General features: G+C 44.0%; 1 long non-coding RNA gene across 2 annotated transcripts in view; it reads left to right on the top strand.

Moving 5' to 3' along the window:
- Positions 1 to 7,314: 7,314 nt before the first annotated feature.
- The window catches only part of LOC144754827 (uncharacterized), a 280,861-nt gene continuing 263,276 nt past the window's right edge, over positions 7,315 to 24,899 (top strand). For both annotated transcript variants that reach the window (XR_013594770.1, XR_013594769.1), the window contains exon 1: positions 7,315 to 7,406. This is a non-coding gene — a long non-coding RNA (uncharacterized LOC144754827). The remainder of the gene's footprint in view (positions 7,407 to 24,899) is intronic.

Here is a 24,899-nt window from a genome sequence, read left to right on the forward strand (position 1 = left end):
GGGTGGAAAATTGTTGCTTGTATTCTTGCCCTATGGAAGTAGCTGTGAGGGTTAGTATACTTTGAGTAGTTTAGTAAAACACATTTCTCAGCCCAATAAAAAATTTACTTCAAGGATGTTAGATATAGGTCCTAGCTGATAATCCAAGTGAGCCCTCAGTATTGGATTCAATAGGGTGTTTTCCTTGATAATGACAGTTTGATCTTATTTGCATTAATTCCTGCTCATGACTTAAAGTGTGATGTATTTTTTAAGTAGTCCGATCATGACATAGTGTTATAGAGAAATGGTACTTCGAGAACATATGTTTAGATTAGTCAAAAAGGAGGGTGTTTCACGCCCAGAGAATAATTATTGTCTTAGTAGGTATTGCAGGGGTTGTTCGTTTACTTGTTGCCTCTGCATTTCCTGCCCTATAGTATGCTGCACTACTTCTGTGATTATGCCCATCCTAGTATTTAATTTCCAGATACCAGATATCTTTTATGATGATATACTATTGGTTATTTTTTTTTTTTTTTCCTTTGATCGATGAGTGATGCCTTTGGAATTGTATAGTCCTTACCTTTAAGCTGTGACTGCACTTGTGTTAGCCACAATAGGCTAAAAGGAGGGTCTGATAGATAGTAGTTTTCCTGTTGCAGAATGTTCTAATGATGTTATGAAATGTTAGCCTAGTGTGTCTGACTAATATGCAGTTACAGCTTAAAATTCATGTGCTGCAACCCACTGAGCTATTTTTGTAATATGCAAGCTTCAACTGCTCTCATAGGAGAGAGGGACTTGTCTATGGCAGACAGACTTCTGATGCTGACATTTGCTCTGCAGCCCCAATGTCTCATGGTACAGTTTTCCCCCCTCCCTTATGAGCAGAAAATCCCTGTTTCAGCATTCCTTGCCTGGATTTAGTTTTGCAGAAATGTTTCCATGCCCCGGAGAAGCAGAGCCTCGGCTCTGTGACCTTGAGGGTAGATAAAGTGTTGCCTTCGCAAGTGCAGATGCCGCATGTATGAGTTCATTGTTCACCACTTTGCTAGTTCTGTAATTTTCCAGGCTGGGCGTGTCTTTACCCTGCCATGTTATGTTATAATGTATTGTCATGATAGGATGAGTCAGTCCTCTCGATGCACTCCCTGGGGTGTAGACCTGACAGGGCCCATCTGCAGATGAATATTATGTCCTAATAAATATATTTCTAATTCTTCTCCACTGCCTGGCTGGCTTATTATATGAGAATGATAGATGAGTGAGGTAAGTCGCTCAGGTGGATTTGAGCCACGCTTATCACTAGTACTGTGCCAGCATTATTGACTGTTCCACCACTAAACTGAAGGAGAATTGAGAGGGAAGGGGGTGATGGGGTCTTTTACCTCCATGCTTGTTTTCTTTCTTTCCATTGCAAGAATCACACTTCCGGCCCCTGGGGTGTAGGTGGAAGCTGTGTCTTAAACTAATCTGGTTTCTTATATCTGAGCGCGGCCGGCACCCTGGGGTTGTAGGCGACATGCTGTGCATTCACTTGAGATGGCAGTAATAATAAACAGAGTTGCTCTATAAACCTGGCTAGTGGTTCTTCAACAGGGTAGTGGAAGCCAGAGCCAGGCAGGACAGCAGAATGTGTGCCGCCCAGTAAATAAGGGTTTAAGGGCCTGATTTAGAGGAAAGCATGGAATTAACCCACATAAGTATCCAGCAACTCATAATAGCCCTTACTTCAAATAAACATCTTCTGTTGACTCTGTATGCACAAAGTGATAATGGAAAGCTGCCCAGCCTTCAAAAACAACCCTTGTACTGTGACTCTTGCACCCTCTGACTTAGAGTTGTGCAAGAAGTCATGAGTTTAGAATTGCAGAAGCTTCTGCAATAAGGCAAAGCTCCAATTTTGATAAAGAGTCCTCACTAGGAATGCATATCAAGTTCAATGTGTACAATGCTCTCTCTGTACAATGCTCTCTCTGTTTTTTCAAAAACAGAAGCTGGCACGGATCTTAGTGTTAGCAGCCAAGTATTTGTCTCTGTCTCTCTACTCTACCCTAGACCTTATATGCAGCAGCCCACAACCCTATTTTGAAACGGGGCAGCATGCAACACATTATAAATGCCTCCCCCCCCACTGTACCCTCATGGTGCCAACTGCTAGGTGCTGATTCAGGTCCTTCAATACCGAATTGTGCAGGATTTCAGCACATTTTTGGTTGGTGTCTGCTTAGGTGAGTATTGGCTTGGAACTGGGGCAGGTACAGCGTCTGGAGCAGACAATGCACAAGGAAGGGGAAACAACCTTTACAACGCACTACCATTACAACAAAACTTTTACAATACAGCATCCATTACATCGCATGCCATTTCAACGCAACCATTACAACGCATGATACTACAACGCATACCACTACAACGCATGTCATTAGAACGCATACCATTACAACGCATAACATTACAATGCATAGTACCCTTACACTTTCCAACACTTACCCTACTGTTGCACCCCCTGGAGTTAGAATAATAATTTTTACCCCTACACTATCCAACACTTACCCTACTTTTGCACCCCCCTAGAGTTGGAATAGTAATGTTTACCCCTACACTATCCAACACTTACCCTACTGTTGCACCCCCCTGGAGTTAGAATTGTAATTTTTACCCCTACACTATCCAATACTTACCATACATGCAATGTAATGTTATGCGTTGTAATGGTATGCATTGTAAAGGTAGTATGCGTTGTAATAGAATGCGTTGTAAAGGTAGTTTTTAAAAATTCGTTGTAATGGCATGCGTTGTATTGGAATGCGTTGTAATGGATGTTGCGTTGTACAAAATGTGTTGTAAAGGTATGCGTTGTAAAAGTATGCGTTGTAACGTCATACATCCCAGGGAAGTGTTAGGCGCCAACCCGCTGCACTTTTTGTCTGTGCTTTAATCTCAATTGCAAAAGCAAATAGTTTTAAGCACATTTGGTCCGGCTCCTGCCTCCAAAGGCAAAGGCAGCAAGTGGAACTGGACTCTTCCTCAGGCCTGAAGTATTGGGGCGTGCATTTCCTGGAGATCCTAGCAGGGCAGGCACCCTATGATTTAAGCCCATTAATTGTGTACTGCAGCCTTTGCTAAGATAGCTCCCTGGGTATGGGCTGAAAGAAATTTGGCACCCTTGCTGATGGTAGTGGATTAAATTCAGTTTTGTGTTCATTGGTAAATACCTGAATGAGCATGGACTGGCCCCTGAATAAAACATCCACAGACCTACCCAGCTCACCTATATCACCGATAGTTTAGCTGCCTTACGCAGATTATGGTTTTGTTGATGTGTGCGAGAAGGGTTCAGAGGATGAAGCGAAAGCAAGGAAGGGGGCTAAAGGGGTGTTAAAACATCGCTTGTTGTATGATATTAAAGGACTAAAACCACTTTGAACTGGCAAATCAGACAGAAAAGAACAGGCAGGGACAAGGACAAGACTGAAGCAAGATGAGAAGAGCGCTGCTGTTGGCATAACCTTAATGCATATAGCCCATGCCCTTCTCAGAATTTTTGCGCCCTGGTTCTGGGCCCAGCTCACCCATGTTAAACGTCGGCCCTGACTGCCGCGGATGTGAAATCCACAGCCCTAAAATGAATCACGTTAACTGCAGGCAGCCCTACCCGTGCCTGAAGCACAGCGGTGGGGCAATTCCCAGGCGGGGGCTCCATAAATGGGCGACTGATTTTAGAAGGCCCACTTTCCCTCTCTGCCACCCAAGGGATGTTGAAGCAATGGTACACAATGCATGTGACAGTAAACAGCCCAAAGCAACACTTTGAAAGAATATCGATTGGCTGTGAACCGTGGTGTTGGTCAGTGAAGTGTTCCTTTGAATGTATTTCTGCATATGCACTTCCGTCCAACTTGCCATTTTATTCCTTCATTAGGTTGCTGCCGGTTTATTGTATTGTCATTAAATTGTGACAATTTAAAAATATTTAAGTGAACGCTGATCTGAATGAACAATACCTACTTTGAGTGGGCCAGGTCCCTCTGGGTCTCAGACCCGGAAGAAATTAAAAACGGACATTGAAATGGGTTCCTGTCAGGCCTTATATTCATGTCCTCAACTTTAATGACAAAAACATTTAGATATTTCTGAGCAATTTAAAAACATTAAGGTATTCAGTGCCAGCGATTTAGTTCATGTTTATATTTTGGGCCTTATTTATGAGGCGTTGCGACAGTTTTGCGCTTCCGTTGTGTCACTTTTTTTGATGCATCGGCATTGTAAAACATGCCTCCAGTTGCATCCTATTTACAAAGTGACGCATCTAAGCAGATGCGTCACTTTGTAAACCTCTGCACTGCATTATACCTGCGTCAGGTATAATGTATGCAGGGTGGGCGTTCCCACGTCAGTAAGCCTCGTAGAAGTGACGCAGTGAAATCTACCAGATTTCACTGCGCCACTTCTAGGGTGTAAATGCGTCAATATCTTACGCCTGCCTCACAGCAGGCGTAAGAATGACGCAAGCCCTGTCATATGGGGCCTGCCCCATGTGAAAGGGCCCATTGCTGGAGTTGTGTCACTTTTGTTACACATTCCAGCAATGTGTCACTTTTGTGCCATACAGATACATCAGAAATACTGACGTATCTGTAACTCCTTGCGACATGATGTGTCATACAGTAAATATGATGCATCAATCATGTTACAAGGAGGGCGCACTCAGAAGTGACGCATCGCTGCTTTCACGCAGCGATGCGTCACTTCTCATAAATGAGGCCCTTTGCGTTTTACTTAACCTTTACTTAACTTAATAAGAGTATTAACTGTTTCCAGAATGTTGCGTTTCTGTATTTTGTTTAGGGTAGGCTATTACTCTTGTATTGTGCATACTTTGAACTGAATCTCCACCAGGTGTTTATAACGGACTGCAATTGAGAGCTCTGGAGTTGAGGCTGCAGGCAATGAGAAGTTCTTATAGTGCCTGCCAGTGGGTCAAAATGGTGTTCAAAATACATGGTCATCCAATCCTTGGCCTTTCTGCAGAATGCACGCAGCAATGGGCACCGTTTCCAGTTGCAACTGTAATTGTGTGCAAATGTGTGAAGGAGGTACACAGTTGTCTAAATATTGACGAGGTGAAAATATAGTAAAATGCAGTGATTACAGTGAGTGGGTGCGTTGTGTTTTGGGCGGTGGTGATGTGAAAGAGATGAGAGGCAGTGAACTCAGGAAGGAGTGAAAAGAGGGTGTGGGAGTTGAAAGAGATAAGGTGTAAGATACCCAGTTGGAGGAGATGTGGAGAGAAAAAGGGCGTACATGTCTAACAGAACGAGCGTAATGGGGGTGATTGAGACCCTCTAAAGACTACTTGAAGCATTTTCAATATTAGTTATTTATTACAAAATCTTTGTTATAGAGGCGGCTGGTCCATAGTGGGTGCTGGAGCGGCGCCCCACTAGCATCCACACAAAAAGAAACTGCTCGCTGCAGTTCAGGCAACAGGAATGTAAGCAGACGAATTGATTGCTTTCACAATTTGTCTGTTTACTTACTTTTCCAGGCCTGTGCTTCACACAGCTTAAAGTGCGCTTGTCAACGCACGGCACAGGCGAGAGCAGGAGTCAGATGGACTGCGCATGGGAAGGAGAGGCGCTCTTCATTTCAGCTCCTGACTCACATTGACAAACCATTAGATATGCTGCCATGTCTAAAGATAGAATACTGTGACGTTTTTTTGACACAGTCATCCCATGCCCTGTCAAATGCCAGGATACAGACTAAACAACCGTCAGGCTAAGAAGAGTGAGGGGGTGTTTGCTGCTAAGTAAAGACTTCGTGAAGCAGTTGTTTTTATCTTAATGGCCTAGCGAGGGTTATCTACTGAGATTCTTCCAGCCTTTCATTTTTCTTTCACAGCGTTTTTAAAATATTGTGATTGTATAGGGTTTAAAAAAGAATAATTTGCAACTGTATTTTGTTCACTTGAATTGCACACTTTTTTAAATGTATAACCATAGAGACGCTCGTAAAGTTCCTGTAGTAACCGTATTTCTTGAGCAGTGATGCAAGACTTTGAAACAGATTTTTCTCAATTGGCGATTCCGGTTATTAAGTACAAAAAAATCTCTTTGTCACTGTAAATTTCAGAAGAGGGTGATTTTATAATCCTTCACATTTTGCAGCGCGGCTTTGCGAACCCCCTAAACTCATCATAGGCACTTTCAAAAGGGTGCTTTGGTAATCCTTTCTGTTTTGCAGTACAATTGTACTTTTTCGAGCCTCCGGTTTTGCAGGTTTTTAAAGAAAATTGCATTCTTTCCTTTTTAACTTCTAAATTATTGCCCATTAGAAATTCTACGGATATAAACAATAATGTCTAACCTATATGAATGTATGCAGTATGTGCATAGCACAAGCCAAGCCTAAAAGGCAATAGAGCACTTTAAAGAGTCATAGGCAAGCACACAGTTAATTATTGACATTAGAGGTAGCTGGTCAATGGAGTGTTGCTGCATTATGAAGTAGTCTTTAAAGAGGTGTGTCTTCACCTCTTTCCTAAATTGAGCATTCTTGGGATGATTCTTATGGATACAGGATACTGTCCCAATTATTTACCAGTAATCTTCAGTACTCTTAAGTCTTCTCATCCTAACCGTAATCATTTCTTTTGAGGTGAGTATTCTAAAAATGAAACCCCACCCACCGTCTTCATCAGGCACGCAACACCCATTGGACTGAAAGGGCCCCCCCCCCCCCCCCCCCCCGTCGTGTGTGGCAGCCCGGGATAAGACAGCATCCCGGGCACACACACCGCCGCACCCGAGCACTTCACAGGTCTTAAAGACCATTTACATGTTAATGAGGCCTTGCTGTTGTTTCACCCCTTCTAAGAGCCCCTGCAGCTCCACTCTGCCTATTGATTACAAGTTCAGCCCCCCCCCTGAAATTTTTCCTCAGCCTCCCCCCCGGCCCCCCCCGAAATTTGGCTCTAGTTGCGCCTCTGGTCCTCATTGCTATACGTTGGGCAGCATTCTCTGAACCTTCCTGTAATTGAGCGCACAAGACTAATCCCAATAACAAACACTAACCAATTACACTGGACTAACCATTAACCTTGGGCTCCGGAGCAGCGTGCTGCCTGTCGTAAAACGCTTCAACGCCTCTTCAGGTGTAGTAAAAATGATATACATACAATTACAATACAATAAAATTGCATCCTGCTCGGGCGGTGACGTGTTTTTGACAAAGTCGTCCCATGCCCTGTCAAATGCCAGGATACAGCTGAATAGCAAGGGTCAGCCCCCAGTCGCATCGAGTGTTCTGATTTGGCAGTCTGAGATCAGCACGTAATCTCGAGATGCATGGCTTCCGAAGGCCCGCAGAAGCAGAGGAGAGAATCTATGAAGTAAATCGACTGGAAAGGTAGCATTCAGGTTAGTTTCTTTTCAGTTAATGCTGAGAATTTTCCTCATTATTGACATGGCGCATGAAAAGTATGTAAAGTCATATTAAAATTTCTTTTCTTTTTTGTAATGTGCTTTGCTGTTAGCATTAAGGGTCTGCAGTGGCCCCACTTAACCTTTATATAGAGTTAATCCTATTTAACCTTTCTTTCTATACAGTAATTTAGTTTTTACTGTTTACTAGACATTAGAGTCAGGCTCAGTTCTGTCTCTGGGTCAGCTAGAGGCACTGTTAGGTTTCATGTGTCTTCTTAGACAAATATTTTATTTCACCCAAACTCTTTTTACTTCATTATCATGTATGAAAGAAGTCACTTTAAAATAAGTATGTTCAGGCTACCAGTTGTACAAAATTATCACTTTTAATAGTGCAGTGCTACCGTATGCCCTATTAATGCCAAAGCTTCAATGTGTTATAGAAAAACACTTTTTTAACTTTTAAGAGATGTTATCATATTTCACGTCGTTTGTTGTGTGAGTTACACAACACATATTTTCACTGCTTGGCTCGTGCATAGGCTCTGAGATCCGAGCCAACTCTCCCTGTTAATGTGTTGTCTTGTCCACCTCTACTATGTACCAATGCAGCGCTGAGAGGGATGTCTTCTGACTCGTGTACAACAGCTATTGTTACACAATCAGACAGCCGAGTTGGTCCTGCTATAACTGACCTAGTGAAGTGAATGATAAAGGGCAAAATGGTAGCGTAATGCTCTTATTACAACCAAATGCAGCAGGTAAGTACTTATATATCCAGAAAAGCCAAGGCATACTGGCCGATCACAAGAATAGTCCAATATGTCATCAGTGTCCTTTCAAAACCTCTGGATTACAAGCTAATTATTGGGGCGTTTGGTCTCCAAAGTGAACATTTTGTTCTAATGTTTTACAAAATGTTTGCAGTGGAAAATCCTTGAAGTAGGTTGTGCTCTCTAGGTTTGTGTGCTTGCTTATTCAACTTGGAAGAAGGTATTTACGCCTCACCACTTTCAAAGTTCATCAGCCCCCCACTGTTGTTATTGCTCATTTATTTTAAACAACTGACGATCATTGACAAAGCCAATGGTTCAGGCTGGTTTTAAGTGTATGTCAATTTTTCTGTTATACAAATGGATGCAATGTAAGAACACTCAGAGAGGAACCAAAATACAAGTCAGGTGACACTATGAAAACCACAGAAATGTAGTTTAGTGGTTACGCCACAACCCTAATTACAAAGACCACATCCCTTTTAGAGACCCCCCTATTTTTTTCATCTCACTTAAAGCCCTGAATACCTATCAATGTTTTGCTGTTTGCTTTGTAAGTAAATAATATATTAAACACAAACACTGTAATAATTAGATTTATTTTTAAGTAATATATGTGGCCCAGAGAAAAAGACAGCAGCTGAAATACCTCTGCCATTAGGGTTTCTAGTTAAGACTGTTTTAATATCTGGAATGTCCTGGCTCACTGTCCTGAATCTCCTGCAGGCGTGTTAAGAATTATAGTAAACAAATGCAACCTACATAAGAATTTTGTTTTTCATTCCATGCCATAGCACTCATTTCATCAACCTCAGAAAGATGAATCGCAGAGACGGCATCCCGGGTTGTACATAAAACTGCAGGCTCTTTAACCTGATGAGCTGTCTGGGCAGATAGGGATACAAGCAAGCAAACATGCATGCGAACATGTATTATTGATTCAAACAGGGAATGCAGGGCTGCAGAGATGTACCCTGTAGAGGAAGCAGACACGCATGCAAGCATGATACATTTGTAGATACAGGCAGGGAGCTAAGCAGGTAGGGATGTAGGAAAGGAAGGCAAATGTTCATGGATGCTGACAGGCATGAATACAGAGACGTAGGTATGGGTACCTGCTTGCAGCAGGCAGGGTAGAAAGGTAAGCAAGAATGCAGACATGGTAGGAAACACAAATTATGTAGGTAAATATATCGTTCTTGCCCTTCTCCGTTTCTGCTTGTACTTGTCCAGTTACCTATAAAACAGGGATCTCGTCAATGTACATTATCGCTGTCTTGTTTTAGCTTTTCTTTTTAATAGTCACGTCTCTGCATCTCCGTAAATGCTGCTGGTGCTTTGAAAATAAGTGGGGGTAGAGTTGGAGCGCTTTGCATGCTTCCTCTAATGCATTAGCACTAACAGAAACGCTGTTTAGAAGGTAAAAATATGTGTTTTAAATTAGCCCTGGCTCTAATTAGTGCACGCTCTAATCCCTGTTTCTGTTCCCAGCTTTATCTCTGCTCCATCAATTGAGCAATCTTGGCTGCAAGTATATATTTATATGTGGCTTAGGTCTGTACACTCTGGCTTTCAAACAACCTCCTGCTAGTACAAAGTACCATCTGGCACATGCATCAATGTAGGCTTTTGCGATTCCTAATTGCGTTTATTAAGGAATCGCATTTAAGGAATCACAAAAGCCTATGCATGTAGGAATCGCTATAGCGATTCCTACACATTACTACAATTCCTCCAGGCACTCGCAAATTGCTCATGCAATTTCAAGGGTGCAAGGGTGTCAAAATGACACCCTGTTGCACCACTGAAATTAATCTGTGCACATATGTTGCACGCACACATGCATGTGCACAACATGAAACTTAAATGCACAAAAGTGCATTTTTCAGAGTTTTTGCTAATTACCATGAAGTTCAACTTCATGGTAATTTGCTCCCCCTATTAGCGAAATTGCTAAATTTTTTACTTTAATGCATTGCATTTAAGAATCTCAATTTGGGATTCCTTAAATGCAATCGCAATTTAAGTAACTGCAATTAAGAGATTCCTTAAATTGCGATTTTTGCATTTGGGATGATGGATCCCAAATGCAAAAATACCTGTCGCAAAGGGGCAGATTCTGAGAATCTGCCCGTTTGCGACCGGTTTTTGCTTTGATGCATGTGGGCCCATATGTGTGAGCCTAGACTAGTGACTGACTGGCCTGTAACCCCACTGCAGAGTAGCAGTGTTTTATGTTACTCTGATTGATGGAAGCATATAATGATTATATAAAATATTTCTTAAATCTGTGTAGTCATGCCACTGTGGCAGCTTGAAATGAATAAACCCACAGGCAGTGAGATTCAAAGTGTATGAGATTCAAAGTGCAACTTTATCATCACAGCTGTGAGGAGTGAAGTACCAATCCGGACGTGCTCTAATGGCAGAAGTAAACATGGGGTTTCATTGAGTACAGTACATATTGCACAAAGATACACATCCCATAAGATTCAGACAAGACAATAGGGGTTTCCCCAGTCATTAATCAGAATAAAACATATGGCTATGCATGGACATACGCAACAGTGAGTGCGCTAGTGAAAACTTGGACAGGCGCATTGTTAATGCTCTTGATAAAGTGGCACCGCAAACTGTGAATACAGCAGGCACCAGAGGAAGGAAATCTGCCCATGGTTTACCCCGGCCCTGCAGCAAGCCAAGGCAGGGTGTAAGCGCCTGGCAAGGTGTTGGAGAAAAGACTTTGGAGCAGAGAATAGGCAACTGTACAGGGAGGGACTGAAGAAATATAAGGCCCAACTGAGAGGAGCTAAGGCGACACACTATAAAGTTAGAATTGGAGATGCGGAGAACTCTTCAAAAGAGTTGTTTAAAATATATAAGGAGATTTTCCGCAGTGGCCAATCTAAATGCACCAAGTGATGATTCAGAGAATGAATGTAATAGGGTGGCAGAATTCTTCTCCCAGAAGGTGAGAAACATCTACTCTACTTTCACTGGTTGTCCTGGGAATGGTCTAAATTTTGAGGAAGTGGGGGGAGACAGGGAGAAGGGGAGGAGGTTGACATGTTTTTCGGTCCCCCCTCCAGAGACCTTAAGGAGCATCTGTCTCACTATTAAATCAGGCTCCCCTAGTGACCCTGCCCCCCCTAAGGTACTGGGAGAGTGTCTGGAGATTCTTGAACCCTACATTAGGCACTTACTGGACACCTCCTTTGTATCGCAGACACTGCCAGTGAACTGGAAGAGAGCTGTGGTCTTGCCCATTAGGAAAAAACCTTCCATTAGCTACGACATCCTAGGAAACGTAAGACCTATTTCCCTCCTGCCCTATATGGCCAAGGTAGCAGTAAAAGTGGCAAATAAACAGCTAATGGCATTTCTGGACGAGGCCAACCTTCTACACCCCTCTCAATCAGGTTTCTGGGCTGGTTACTCCACGGAAACTGCCCTATTAAGGGCTACAGAGACCATTAGGCAGGGGGTGGATGCGGGAAACATCATGGCGCTGATAATTCTAGACCTCAGCGCAGCGTTCGACACTGTAGCACACTACACCTTGCTGCAGTGTCTGAGCAGGGGTGGTGTCTCGGGTCCTGCATTAGGCTGGCTGAAATCTTTCCTGACAGGGTGTAGTTTCCAGGTTTGAAGAGGCATATTCCAGTCCAGGGATTTTGTAGTGGAACAGGGGGTGCCTGAGGGCTCTGCCCTGAGCCCCACCTTGTTCAATATGTATATGGCTCCTTGGCGGAGGTGGTCCAGGCGTTTGGTGTGGAGCTAGTCTCCTACGCAGATGACACCCAGCTGTTGATCTCCCTATCCCAAGCACCCTCGGCCCAGGCATCTAACTTTAAAGCATATATGCATGAATTGGCCAACTGGATGAACAAGAAATGCTTGAAGTTAAATGGCGAAAAGACCGAGGTGCTGGTGGTGGGTGGAAACAGATCCAGCTGGACCTCTGACTGGTGGCCACAATGTCTGGGCCCGACCCCGATGCCCTGTAGGGAAGCTAAGAACCTGGGGGTATGGGTAGATCCCACTCTGTCTTATGTTGGTCAGATCCGCCGGGTTGAGGGAAAGTGCTTTGGCGTTTTAAAAACCTTACGCAAAACTTTAGATCTGCTTCCGATGGAAGCCAGACAGACGCTGACACATGCCCTTATCACTTCTCGTATTGATGACGCAAGTGTATTATACTTGGGTGCGTCTGGAAAGAATCTGGGACATCTACAGGTCCTACAGAACGCCACAGCACGGCTGATCATGAGGCTACCACGAAGGATGCTCTTCATTGGCTCCCAATCAAAAAAAGGGTGTTGTTTAAAGCCCTCCTTATCTGCCATCGTATCCTTTGGGACAAGGCTCCAACATATCTTAGGAATCTGGTCACCAGATACCTGCCTGGAAGGGACCTTAGATCCAAGGGTACGAGGCTGCTGGTAGTACCCAAGATAAAGAAAGCAAGAATGGGCGGCCGCTCGTTCCACTTCTTTGTCGCCCAAAACTGGAATAAACTTCCGGCCAGCCTCAGGTTGGAGAGGTCAGAGACCTATTTCAGACGACTGGTTAAAACTTACTAATTTAACTACTAGTTTCTTGTGGTCATTTTGCTGGATGCTTGCCTCTGACAGTTCTCCTTTTCTCCACAGCGCGGGGACACGCCGGGATGGCGTCACCAGGCGCTTTATAAATGCCTTTATTATTATTATTATGGGCATTGATTTATGAAATCAGCAAATGAAGCGTTTCAACAGTGTGTCAGGAACACTTGTGACTATCATTTTTCAAAGTCTTGCGGTTACAGTGAGAGTACAGAAGTTCAACAACAGGTCTCCGCACGTTCTGCAGGCTTCCCTATTGAGTGTCACAAAATGAAACCTATATCTAGATGGATTCCACAACACCACCATTCATCTGTCATAAAGAAATTACATTGCTAGTTTACCATGGTCATTTATTATTGATTAGTTGAATTACGACATCACAATGCAAGCAGCTGGCAAGAGCTAGCAGACAGTGTGAATATTACAATGGGCGTGGGACTGAGTTACGATTATGTGTGTAATTGTACTGGTAGATTTATGACAATTTCCTACCTCATTTCTCACTTGTTGACTGACGTGTGCTGTGTTGTTATTCTCACAGATAAACAGATATAGACATGAACTGGTGCAGTAAAATCGCCTTTTCACATCCTAGTTGTTAGGGCACAAATCCCCAAGTTGGAAGCCACCTTTGTCCATTTTGCTTGCTCACTGCAGTTCAGGACCCATCTTTTCCAAAGTTAACCAGTCACACTGATGCATTGTGAGTGTTCTGTGGTTGTGTCAATAAAAGTGAACCCATGCCTGTTTGAGGCCAGAGTAGATATGTATCATGCGTGCTCTACATGTGTGTCAAAACTGGGATAACAGTGCTTTGTACAGGACAAGATAGAGGATCATTGCAATAGCTTTGTGGGAGTCACAGGAGTAAGATCGAGAGTGATGCATGGTTTAGGCAAGAAGAAAGATACAGTCTGAAAACCTTATGAAAGTCTCAGTATTGTGATATCAGTGTCACTCAGCTTATGGTAAGTGCGTAGCCTGGGCCCCTGCTGCCCCTCAGTGTGGGGGGACCCCCACCATCCAAGGAGCTACCATTCAAACTAAGGTCTCTGCATTTCGGTGAGATATGGGAATCTCAGGGGTCAATCTTCACATTCTGCAGGGTGGGGGGAGTATCATTTAATGTTGTGCCACTGGTTTATGGGAATGTATTGGGAGAGCTCTCCTCACACAATCACAACAAAAGAGGGCCAAGGGAGACTTATAGACCAGCAGGTGTTACCCACGAAATAAAAACGTACCTCATAAATAAACACCTGGGTCTTTAACAAGAAAAAGAGGAAAACGTATGAAAAGAGGGAACGGATCCAGGAAACTGGGGCAACCTAAATGGAAAGGAGCATTCCTTTTGAAGGATGGCTTTCGTCACCCACCAAAAGTGGCATGCTTCATCATTCTGAACTTCCTCGTACCGTGAGACCTATCACAGTATGGGCTACAACCCCTGCACTCAGGCGGAGGAGTTCAATGGATGTTTTCAAGATATAAGATAGAATTCTAACTATGAGCTTGCCGATGGTGAGGTGAGTAGAGGGTGCACTTGGTGATGTGATAATTAAACTGGCTGCTAGATTTGCATACAGCGTTATTCAGGTGACACTGGGTCAAGACTGAAAACAAGGGAAACTGCAGGAGTGGATTAAACCTACTTGAATGTGTCACTCAAGATGGTCAACATGTTTCTGCCATTGTTCCCTCAAACGAGGTGTATGTGGCATTCGTCAGGACCTAAGGTACAGATGCTTCTGCTCCAAAAATTGCTGTCATTTGTGAACCGTACAGTGGTCCTCTGACAAGTACAGAGGGTATCCACTGTTGATAAACCTGTAGAAACCTGTAGAGGGAAATAAAACAGGGATAAATACATAGATAGGTTACCGTTCTAAATGTAATTAGGTAGCCACAATTCCAACACAATAGTGGACATACAATATTGTTATCAATCACCTAAATTCTATATTTACAGTTGGTCCTGTTGCTAATGTATGTAACACCTAAATTAGGATGGCATTCAAAATAAAACTACCCGCTACAACGTGAGCATAATACCTCAATGCAGGTGTGCACACAAACCAAATAAGGCTTACCCGCAAACATCGGGTGTGGTGCCTCAACTCGGAGCACTGGCGTGAGGCTCAAAGTACTCTCTAGCCCAAGGAAAAATAGTAGGAGAGATATATAGGTAGGTATATAGGTAGCAGTGTCAAAGATGAGAGTTGCACACGTTGCACAGTTGTATAGAGCCCACCTCAAACCACTGAGACACAACGTATGAGATGAGCACTGATTCTTCTGTGGCACAAGCGTATTTGTCAATGTTTAGGCGGCGTCTGAGCAAACACATACACTGTCACTTGCAAGATATTTTGTTTGCCTACATGGTGCTTAGAACCTTTTCATTCCTTATCATTAGTTGGCTTCATCTAACTCTCATTTCTGTTCTTCTCTTTGGTCAGTGTGTCCTGGCTTCACATACTCTTTATGTGTTTGTCCCTCACCTGGGAAAACAGCACCAGTACTACTTCCTTGCCCAGTGTCTTTCCGCTGCTTGCACTTTTGGAACTACTTTTTTATTTTAGTTACAGCACTCCATAATATTGCTTCTGCTTGCTCACATGTTTGCTTCTCCCTCCTCGTATTGTTGTGCTTTGCTTTGCCTCCACCCTCCATGCCCACACTTCTTGTGGCTTTGCCCCCTTCCACCCTGCCTACCATCCATGTTACTTTGCCCCCATTCTCCCTGCCTGCTGTCCGTATTGCTTTGTCCTCACCCTCCTTTCCTGCCGTCAGTGTTGCTTTGCCCCCACCCTCTCAGCCTGCAGTCCCAGTTGGTTTGTTCCCACTTGTCTGTGTTGATGCCAGTATGTTCCGTAAAAAGCTATATGATGCATTATATTTACAGCTGAATGGGCCTTAAAGAAAGCTGGACCTCCTTTTTTTTTCAAATGACATTTTTCAAGACATGTCCAGACAAAGGAACATGATTTTCATGGAACTATAAAGTCAATAGCTTTCGCATTGGCGAGATCAATTGGTTTTTGTCAATGCTTGTTTATATAAGAAAAATCATGTTCTCCAGGACAAATGCCTACCACTTAGAAGCAATGTCCATGTCCACTATGCAAAAATTAAGTATTAGTGTAGTTCATTTGTTACTTTTCCGAACTGGCTGTAAAATCCAGGACAGTTTAGCCAATATATTTCAAAATAGTGCTGTTAAATAGTGTTTTTTTAGGTTTCACCTAGACAGCGGATGCACCGTCTTTTTGAGACATTTTGTTCACTATCAATGGGCTTACAGTTCGCCCATTGCTTAACATCGGTCGGCTTCATTGTTACTCTCATTTCCCTGCTTCTGTGTTATCAGGGCATTACGGCTTGACTTCCTTTTCATTTCATTAGCCCTCTATGGAGCATGGCCCAAGCACTTGTGTCCTTCCATTGCTTCTCTTCTGGGAGCTACTTTCTTTATCTTCAAAGAGTCCTTGCAAGTGCACATTTTTATTTTACTCTTGCCCACTCCTGAGCATTGCCATTTTTTGGAGACTGCCTGTTTATTTCTTTATCTAAAAACTGTCTTTGTGGGTGTACATTTTCCTTTACACTTCCCCACCTCCTAGGTTTTGTCTTTTTTCAATATTGCCTATTTATTTCTTTATCTTCAAGCAGTCCCTGCTTGTGCACATTTTAGTCCCTTGCTCACTTTGCCACTGGATTCAAGCTAGCCTGGCTGATGAGGGCTGATTAGTCAGAAACCGATCCCAGGATGCTTTTTTCCGGTCCAGGGAAGACATGGCTTGGCAGTTCGTGCTGGACTGTTCCCATGAGGCACAGGGTCGGACTGATTTGCATATGGCCATGTCTGAACTGGGGTGGCGGAGTGAGCTAAAGAATGATGATGGATTAAACCCAGATCAGTTGACTGCGGGTGAGTGCTTGCAATGTTCAACACTCCGTCCATCATCCCCTTCGGTTTTGCTTTGTTCACCCTAAGTTGTGAGGGTATGCCAAGACGTGGGTCCCTTGCTCACTTTGCCACTAGATTCAAGCTAGCCTGGCTGATGATGACTTTTTAGCCAGAAACCGGTCCCAGGATGCTTGTTTCCGGTCCAGGGAAGACATGGCTTGGCAGTTCGGGCTGGACTGTTCCCATGAGGTACAGAGTCACACTGATTTGCATATGGCCATGTCTGAACTGAGGTGGCGGAGTGAGCTAAACAATGATGATGGATTAAACCCAGATCAGTTGACTGGGGGTGAGTGTTCGCAATGTTCAACAATCCATCCATCAGCCCCTTTGGTTTTGCTTTGTACACCCTAAGTTGGTAGAGTATGCCCAGATGTGGGTCCCTTGCTCACTTTGCCACTGGATTCAAGCTAACCTGGCTGATGAAGGCTGATTAGCCAGAAACCGGTCCCAGAATGCGTGTTTCCGGTCCAGGGAAGACATGGATTGGCAGTTCGGTCTGGACTGTTCCTATGAGGCACAGGGTCAGACTGATTTGCATATGGCCATGTCTGAACTGGGGTGGCGGATTGAGCTAAAAAATGATGATGGATTAAACCCAGATCAGTTGACTGGGGGTGAGTGTTTGCAATGTTCAACACTCCGTCCATCATCCCCTTTGGTTTTGCATTGAAATAAACTCTGTCACATATACCTGCTCACATACAAGCAAGCTAAACAAACGCATACACATCATAAACTACAAATACCACCCTACCAACACCATCCTAACACCAACAAAAAATGCCACCCTAACACACTGCCATATCTTAAACCTACCAACACCACTATAATACCACCCAATCAGCCGCACACCACCTTACCCACCAACACACTAATTACCACCACCACCCTAACCAATACTACCACCTTAGATGCCATCACCCTAACCACTTTCACCTCCTAACCATTACCAACCTAACCACCATAACTTCCAACAACAACCTCACCAATACCACATTTACACCACCACCACCTTCCTCACCACCAACAACCTACTCCCACTCTATCACCGCTACCATCCGGACTACCAAAACCCTCACCACCACCCTCACAACTACCCCTCTAACCAACATCAGCACCCTAACCATCACATAAACAACTAACTAACCACCAACACCACTCCATCACCCTATCAACACTACCTCTTTAACCACCACGATAACACCAACAACCTACCCACCAATCTAAACACCACCACTGTCATCACCATTAAGACCCAAACCACCCAACTACTACAACCCTAACCACCAAAACCCCTTAACCACCACCCCTAACCACTATCACACTAAACAACCCTAACATCCTTACCACCACCACCTTCACTGCCACCATCCACAACACCAACACCCTACCAAAACCACAAAACCTCTACCACCAGCCATAACCACCTTAACCACTCGCAACACCACCAACCTAATCAACATCACCAACCGAACCACCATCAAAAATGTAAACACCCTCTCACCCTAACACCGCTACCCTAGCCTGCTGTGGTATATAAATAAATAATACCGGATCTATTTTTGACTGGATATAGTAATAACAGATAGCTCAATAAATAAGAGTCAAGATTCGAGGTAGTAGGAGTTTGCAGGTTTAATACAGCGTAAGGACAGGAACAGGACAACCTGCACAGGACTGGGATGGCAGCGCTGCCAGGGGCAGGATCGGAGTCGGCGTAACATTTAATAACAGTGCGCAAGTATATATACTAAAACAATTGCATTACAATACATACAATAGGCGGAGCAGTGGGTGTGGTCAATAGCAGTCGCGAAAGATAAGGGTGAAAGTAGGTGTAACAAGAGGCGTGAACATAGACATGTGATGTAAACGTAACAGAATATGTCATAAATGAGGCGGAGACATGGAGGGGGCTATCTGAGGAGCCGGGACCTCTAACCTAATAGTGCGCGCAAACTGACAATGACGTGTTACTAGGAGAAGCTGGGGGCTATGACTTCTGCGCTAGGAGCAGAGACTGAAGTCTGGAGAGTCAGGGCGACATGTACCTAAACACTATCTAGTATCTGATGTTTAGAGAACATGTTGATAGAATCCAAAAGTTATCGGGGTAAAGGCTAACAGACACTAAGACTGGTGCATGCATTATTCTACATGTAGTGCGTGTTGAAGAATATGAAATGACCATTAATACAGTATTTCTCTTACATGGAGACGTAAAGGCTAGACGATGACGGAAACTATTGATGCGATTCAGTAGCTTAGGAATGCAGAGAAGGAGGGCTGGACTGATAACTAGAATCATAACATACTCTTGGCAGACTAGCAGGCAGAGCCAGGCTGAGCCGGGCACTGTGAGGCAGGAAGTAAGTGAAGGGTCAGGAATACAGGTGGGGGCTGTATCGCTCCTCAGCGAGGGCTCAGGAGACAGGAGCTGAATCTGGTGTCCGGGCCCTTTTGAGGCCTAGAAACGGGGACTTTTCAATGAAATAACGTGCACACTGAGAAACGTGGCAACGTAACTTTACATAGGCCTGATACTCGTAGCTTTCACGAGAACTGGAAACTGGCATACTAGAGATGGACGCAACTGTAATTGCGTCTTTAATCGAACATGGGGAATACATATGCATATTAATCATGCACACATAACATAAGATGGGGGACACGTAGGGACACAGAACATGGCAAAATTTACTTTTCCACATTCCCTCCTTGTCACTACGTTTCCATCAGGAAACATCAATATTCATGATACCATCTATTATTTCATACAGTATCATTTGTTCGTCTCGAATTTTCTTGGAACTGGATTTAGAACGGGACTTGGGACTAGGAATACAAGAGGTAGCACAAATGCCGCAAATCGCAGGGCCACATTGTATGCAGAGGCAGCAACTGAATATGATCGCTACTGCAATACCTAGAAAGGACAATACTTTCCATCCCCAGGCGGAAATTATATTCCAGAACCAACCGGACCATGTCCAGGTGCCTGGATCTTGGTGTAACAGATGGGCAATTTTATGGAGTCTGGTTATAGCTGAATAAACAGACGGCGCGTTATTTGGAATGAAAATGCAGCAACTAGATCCGATGACTCTACATGCCCCGCCCCTATCGGCCAGTATGACGTCAAGGACGAGACGATTCTGGAGCACGACAATTCTCATAAAAGATTGCTCTTCGGTTAAGTTACCTAGAGCAGAGGTAGTCTCAATCACTACTGCTTCAAGTGTTCTGGTTAATCTACGTATCAGTTTACTATTCACGACAGTACCTAAGTAGGGGAAGACACCTTTATTGATATCTATGTATTGCTCTAGAGCAGTTTCAGTATAATCGACAATCGGGAGGTCTCTCTTGTGTCTAGTATGTACTAGGTGGGAGTTCCTATGATAGTCAGGTGGGGCTAGAAAAACTGGTGGCAGTAGGAAGGCAATGTAACAGGTTCCCTCCCAATCGAGGGGCAGACGAACATATGCGGTCTGACCACAAACAAAATAAGAATGACGTGAAGCTTTGAAAATAGAGTTCCCACTGTCACTATACTTGACAATAGTAGTACAATCACTATGTCCTACATGTACAGAACCATTATTTCTGACACATAATTCACCTTTGACTGGTAGTACTGACATAGCAGGTAAGTCTGGAGTAGTATCAGACTGAACATTCAGGACCATGAAATTCGAAGAATAATTACCCAAATTATAAACTTCATTTTCTAGATCTAACCCTGTTCTGTGGGGAAGACCTTGTTTGTCTGGAAAACATGTACTGTTAAGAAAGGACATATCATTTGAGGATGACGTTAACGTGGACCATGCTCCACATGAACCGTTATGTGAAAACGGATAAGGAAAGAGTGGCAGAACTCCCTTCGGTGTCTGGAAAGGGGGGAGTCGACCACACACCCAACAATTAGTGGCATTGCTGGTCTGGTGTGAATAATGTAACATGCGGATAAAGGAATTATTTCGCATAGCAAGACGATAAGATAGTTCATGAGGAGGCAGATCACTAAACGTATGCTCTACTGTAGTATTAGAAGACTTATTTACATGAGAAACTGGAAAATATAAATACAATGCATAACTTATGCAGGTAATCATAAGGCTGAGATATAGCAGAAAACATAAAATAATAATGCAACTTTTAGAGTTCTCACTAACTCTCTCTCTATGGGGGTCTATTTTATACATGTCAGAAACCGGTCTAACCGTTTCACCTAGGGGAGGACTTAGACAATCAAACTGGCTGACTTATTTTACTAGACCTTAATTTCTTCTTATACTCCTGCTGCGGAGTTTTCTCTAACAGGGAGGGTTTCGTATCAATGTCATTTGCGGGACAGTCCTTGAGAATAGTACTTTGGCAGTCTTTAAAATCCTCGGAAATGTTCTTGGAAACAGTCTTTAGTCCATAAAACTTCTTTACATGCGACAAATGCACCCAGCCCTTCCTGCCTTCCAGCTTGACGGCAGTACGGGTGGCCAGGAGGACTTGCTTGGGCTCCTTCCAGCGGGGCTCCAGCGGACTTGAACGATCAAAGTTCCTTACAAGAACCAGATTTCCGGGAACGATTTCATGCGGTGCCACCTCGGTATTGTCTGGAAATGCGGCGGCAACCTGTGAACGACAAGAGTGTAGGGCAGACATCAAGGAAGCTAGGTAATCTGTCAGCATATTACTTGAAACATCTGTAATACTTCGAGGTCTAGGTGTACCCCACATATTAGGGGGGCGGCCGAATACGACCTCGTATGGGGACAGACCTGATCTGGAATGTGCGACCATGCGCATATAAAACAGAGCGACTGGCAGAGCTACTAACCAGTCTACACCTTTTTCTTGACAGATCTTAGCAATGCGGATTTTCAGGGTTTGGTTATGTCTTTCTACTAGACCGGCTGCTTCAGGATGGCGTACACAATGGAACTTCCACTGGTACCCTAACAAAAGGGAAACGTGTTTCATCAGTTCAGATGAGAATGGCTGGCCGTTATCAGAATATACGACCCTTGGGAGTCCATAACGGGGGAAGAACTCACGAACCAGCTGCTTGGCAGTGGTCGCGGCTGTGTAATCTGGGACTGGATATGCTTCTGTCCACCTGGACAAAGCGCATACAACTACAAGGACATACTTGAAACCTCGACATCGCTCCATCTGAATATAATCCATCTGGAGGACCTCAAAAGGGTGGTCAGGGGGTTGGAATCCACCTTGTTCCACCGGGACACTTTTACCTGGATTAAACTGGCAACATATCATACAGGTACGGACTTTCTGCTTGGCTGCAGCTCGTAAATGCTTGTTAAACCAAATGTTCTGGATACTGTCTAACATGGCTTTTTCTCCTAAATGTGCTGGACTATGTGCGGTATTAATAATGACTTGAACCATAGAGTCGGGGAGAAACCATGTGGCTTTTCCCTTCGTTACCCATCCCTGATCTGTCTGGACCCCTCCTTGTTCGGACCATTTCTTGATTTCATCAGGAGTAGCATGTAACTGGATATCTATGACATCTTGAGTGGGGTCCTTAACTGTCATACTAGTAGTTGGATCTGGAGTATGTGTCTGTGTCGGATTAACTGACATGTCTGGAGTCTGTGCTGTAAGCTTGGCTGTTCGATCTGCTAGATCATTACCTTGGGAAATAATGTCTGTAACTTTCGTGTGTGCTTTGCATTTCATGATGGCAATGGATGTCGGTAAATGTATGGCATCTAACAGAGCTTGGATAAGGAGACCATGCTGAATCTTGGTTCCATGAGAAGTCATGAAACCTCTCTCCTGCCAGAGCACTCCAAAGTCGTGTACAACTCCAAATGCGTAGCGTGAATCTGTGTAAACATTGACTTTCAGGTTCTTGGCGTGTATGCAGGCTTGTGTCAGAGCAACTAGCTCTGCTGCTTGAGCAGACAGGGCGTCAATACGGTGTGTTTCTATAACTTCAGTGTCAGTAGTCACTGCATACGCGGCTACTAGTTCTCCTGTACTTGTTCTCATACATGAACCATCCACATAAAGTGTCAGGTCAGGATCTGGTAATGGAATATCTGTCAGATCTTGTCTTGGCTTAGTCATAGTGTTAACTACTTCCACACAGTCGTGTGTGGCAAGATTCGAATTAACTGACGGTAACAGTGTAGCAGGATTTAGAACGTTGCAGCGTCTGATTTCTATGTGTGGCTGGAACAGTGTCAGTTCATAACCTGTTAAACGTGCAATTGTCAAGTGCTGAGTCTGTGTTCGGTTTAAAAGAACTTCCACAGAGTGTGGAACTTGTACTGTCAAGGAATGCCCTAATACTATGGAATCACTTTGTCTGATAGCTAGTGCTGTGGCTGCAACTGACTTAAGGCACGCAGGCAGAGCCTGGGCTACTGGATCTAATGTGCTCGAAAAATAAGCACAGGGCTTGTATTGTCCTGCTTGATCTTGTGTGAGAACAGATAATGCTGTACCATCACGTTCTGTGACAAAAAGTGTAAAAGGCTTACTGTAGTTCGGTGTGGCTAGAACAGGAGCTTGGCATAAAGCTTTCTTTAACTCATTGAAACTAAGTGTATGTTCAGATGTCCAAGGGAGGACAGTCGATACGGCTGCCTCCTGTGTCGTTAACTGTATCAGTGGCTTGGCTAGAAATGCATACTGAGGAATCCATTGTCTGCAATAAGAAGTAAGGCCGATAAAAGCACGTACCTCCTTCTGGGTCTTGGGCTGAGGAAGACTCGCTATTAACTGGATACGGTCTGGTGTCAACTGCCTACCCCACTTGGACAGTAAGTGGCCTAAGTAGATCACTTGCTGGACACAGAATTGAAGCTTCGAAGGGGACACCTTGTGCCCCATCTCGGCTAAGAAATACAAGACTGTAAGTGATGCTCGCTCGCAAGCACGTTCAGAACGGGCTGTGATCAGTAGATCATCGACATACTGGAGCAGGGCAGTGTCAGTTGGCATGTGAATGTTGTCTAGTTGTCTCTTAAGTGCTTGACTGTAAATACTAGGACTTTCTGTGAAACCTTGAGGAGCTCGTGTGAAATTATAGCTCCTTCCATTTAAGCAAAAACCGAAAAGGTACTGGCTGTCTGGATGAATGGGAACACTGAAAAATGCGTTTTTGAGGTCTATGACTGTGAAAAATGTAGCTTCGGAATCAATGGCTGTCAATAGGGAAGAAATATCTGGAACAACTGGGTACTGGGGAATAATACATTTATTGAGTTCTCGAAGGTCAATCACTAATCGATATACTGGGGGTGCATTTGGATCAGTACGTTTCATGACTGGAATGATCGGAGAATTACATACATTGGAGTCAGTTTCTACAACTACTCCTTGAGCCATGAGCTCGTCAATAATTTTGGATAAGGCTGCTACAGCCTCAGGTGGCAATCTATACTGTCTGATTCGTGGCAGGACTATACCTGGTTTGAGAGTCACACGATGGGGTGTGATTTGCATAAAACCAACATCAGTTGGACCTTGCGCCCATAGATGCTGCGGAACATTAGACAATCTTGGATCAAAATCTCGTAATACATAGTGACCCTTGAAGTCACGTAAAAACAAACGTATTCCCTCTGGGGAGCAGCAAATAACTGCACCTAATTCTTTCAGTGTCTTAATGCCTAACAGATTTTCTGGACATGACTTCGTAAGTAATAGATCAGTAGTGCGGGACAATGGACCTACTTCTAAAGTAACTGGCTTAGATATCTCGTTTACAATAGGCTTTCCTGAAAATCCAAGGGAAACATTTCTAGAGCCTGAGAGCGGAGCCCCTGGAACTTCGGCGTGACTGATGGTCGTCCTACTTGCCCCTGTATCAATCAGAAACTTTCTGTCTTTCCCTAGTACTTGACTATGAATATAGGGACCTTCTTGATCTACAGGAATCTCGATGAGAGGCAAGCCTACCTCCCTCTCTAGGCTGTTTCATGAATACTGTTGGTACTCTGGATACTCTGCCTGAGCATACTGGTACATCTGCTGTGTAACATGCTGTGTTGCAGCAATAGGCTGCGGTGCTGGAACTGTCTGTTGTGCATTCTGTGGCTGAGAAGTCTGTGAAACTTGTTCTTGCCTCGGCGGACGTGGTCTTTCTTTAGTTTTA

The sequence above is a fragment of the Lissotriton helveticus genome, chromosome 5_1 (genome assembly GCF_964261635.1).
Source record: "Lissotriton helveticus chromosome 5_1, aLisHel1.1, whole genome shotgun sequence".
Taxonomy (NCBI): Eukaryota; Metazoa; Chordata; class Amphibia; order Caudata; family Salamandridae; genus Lissotriton; species Lissotriton helveticus.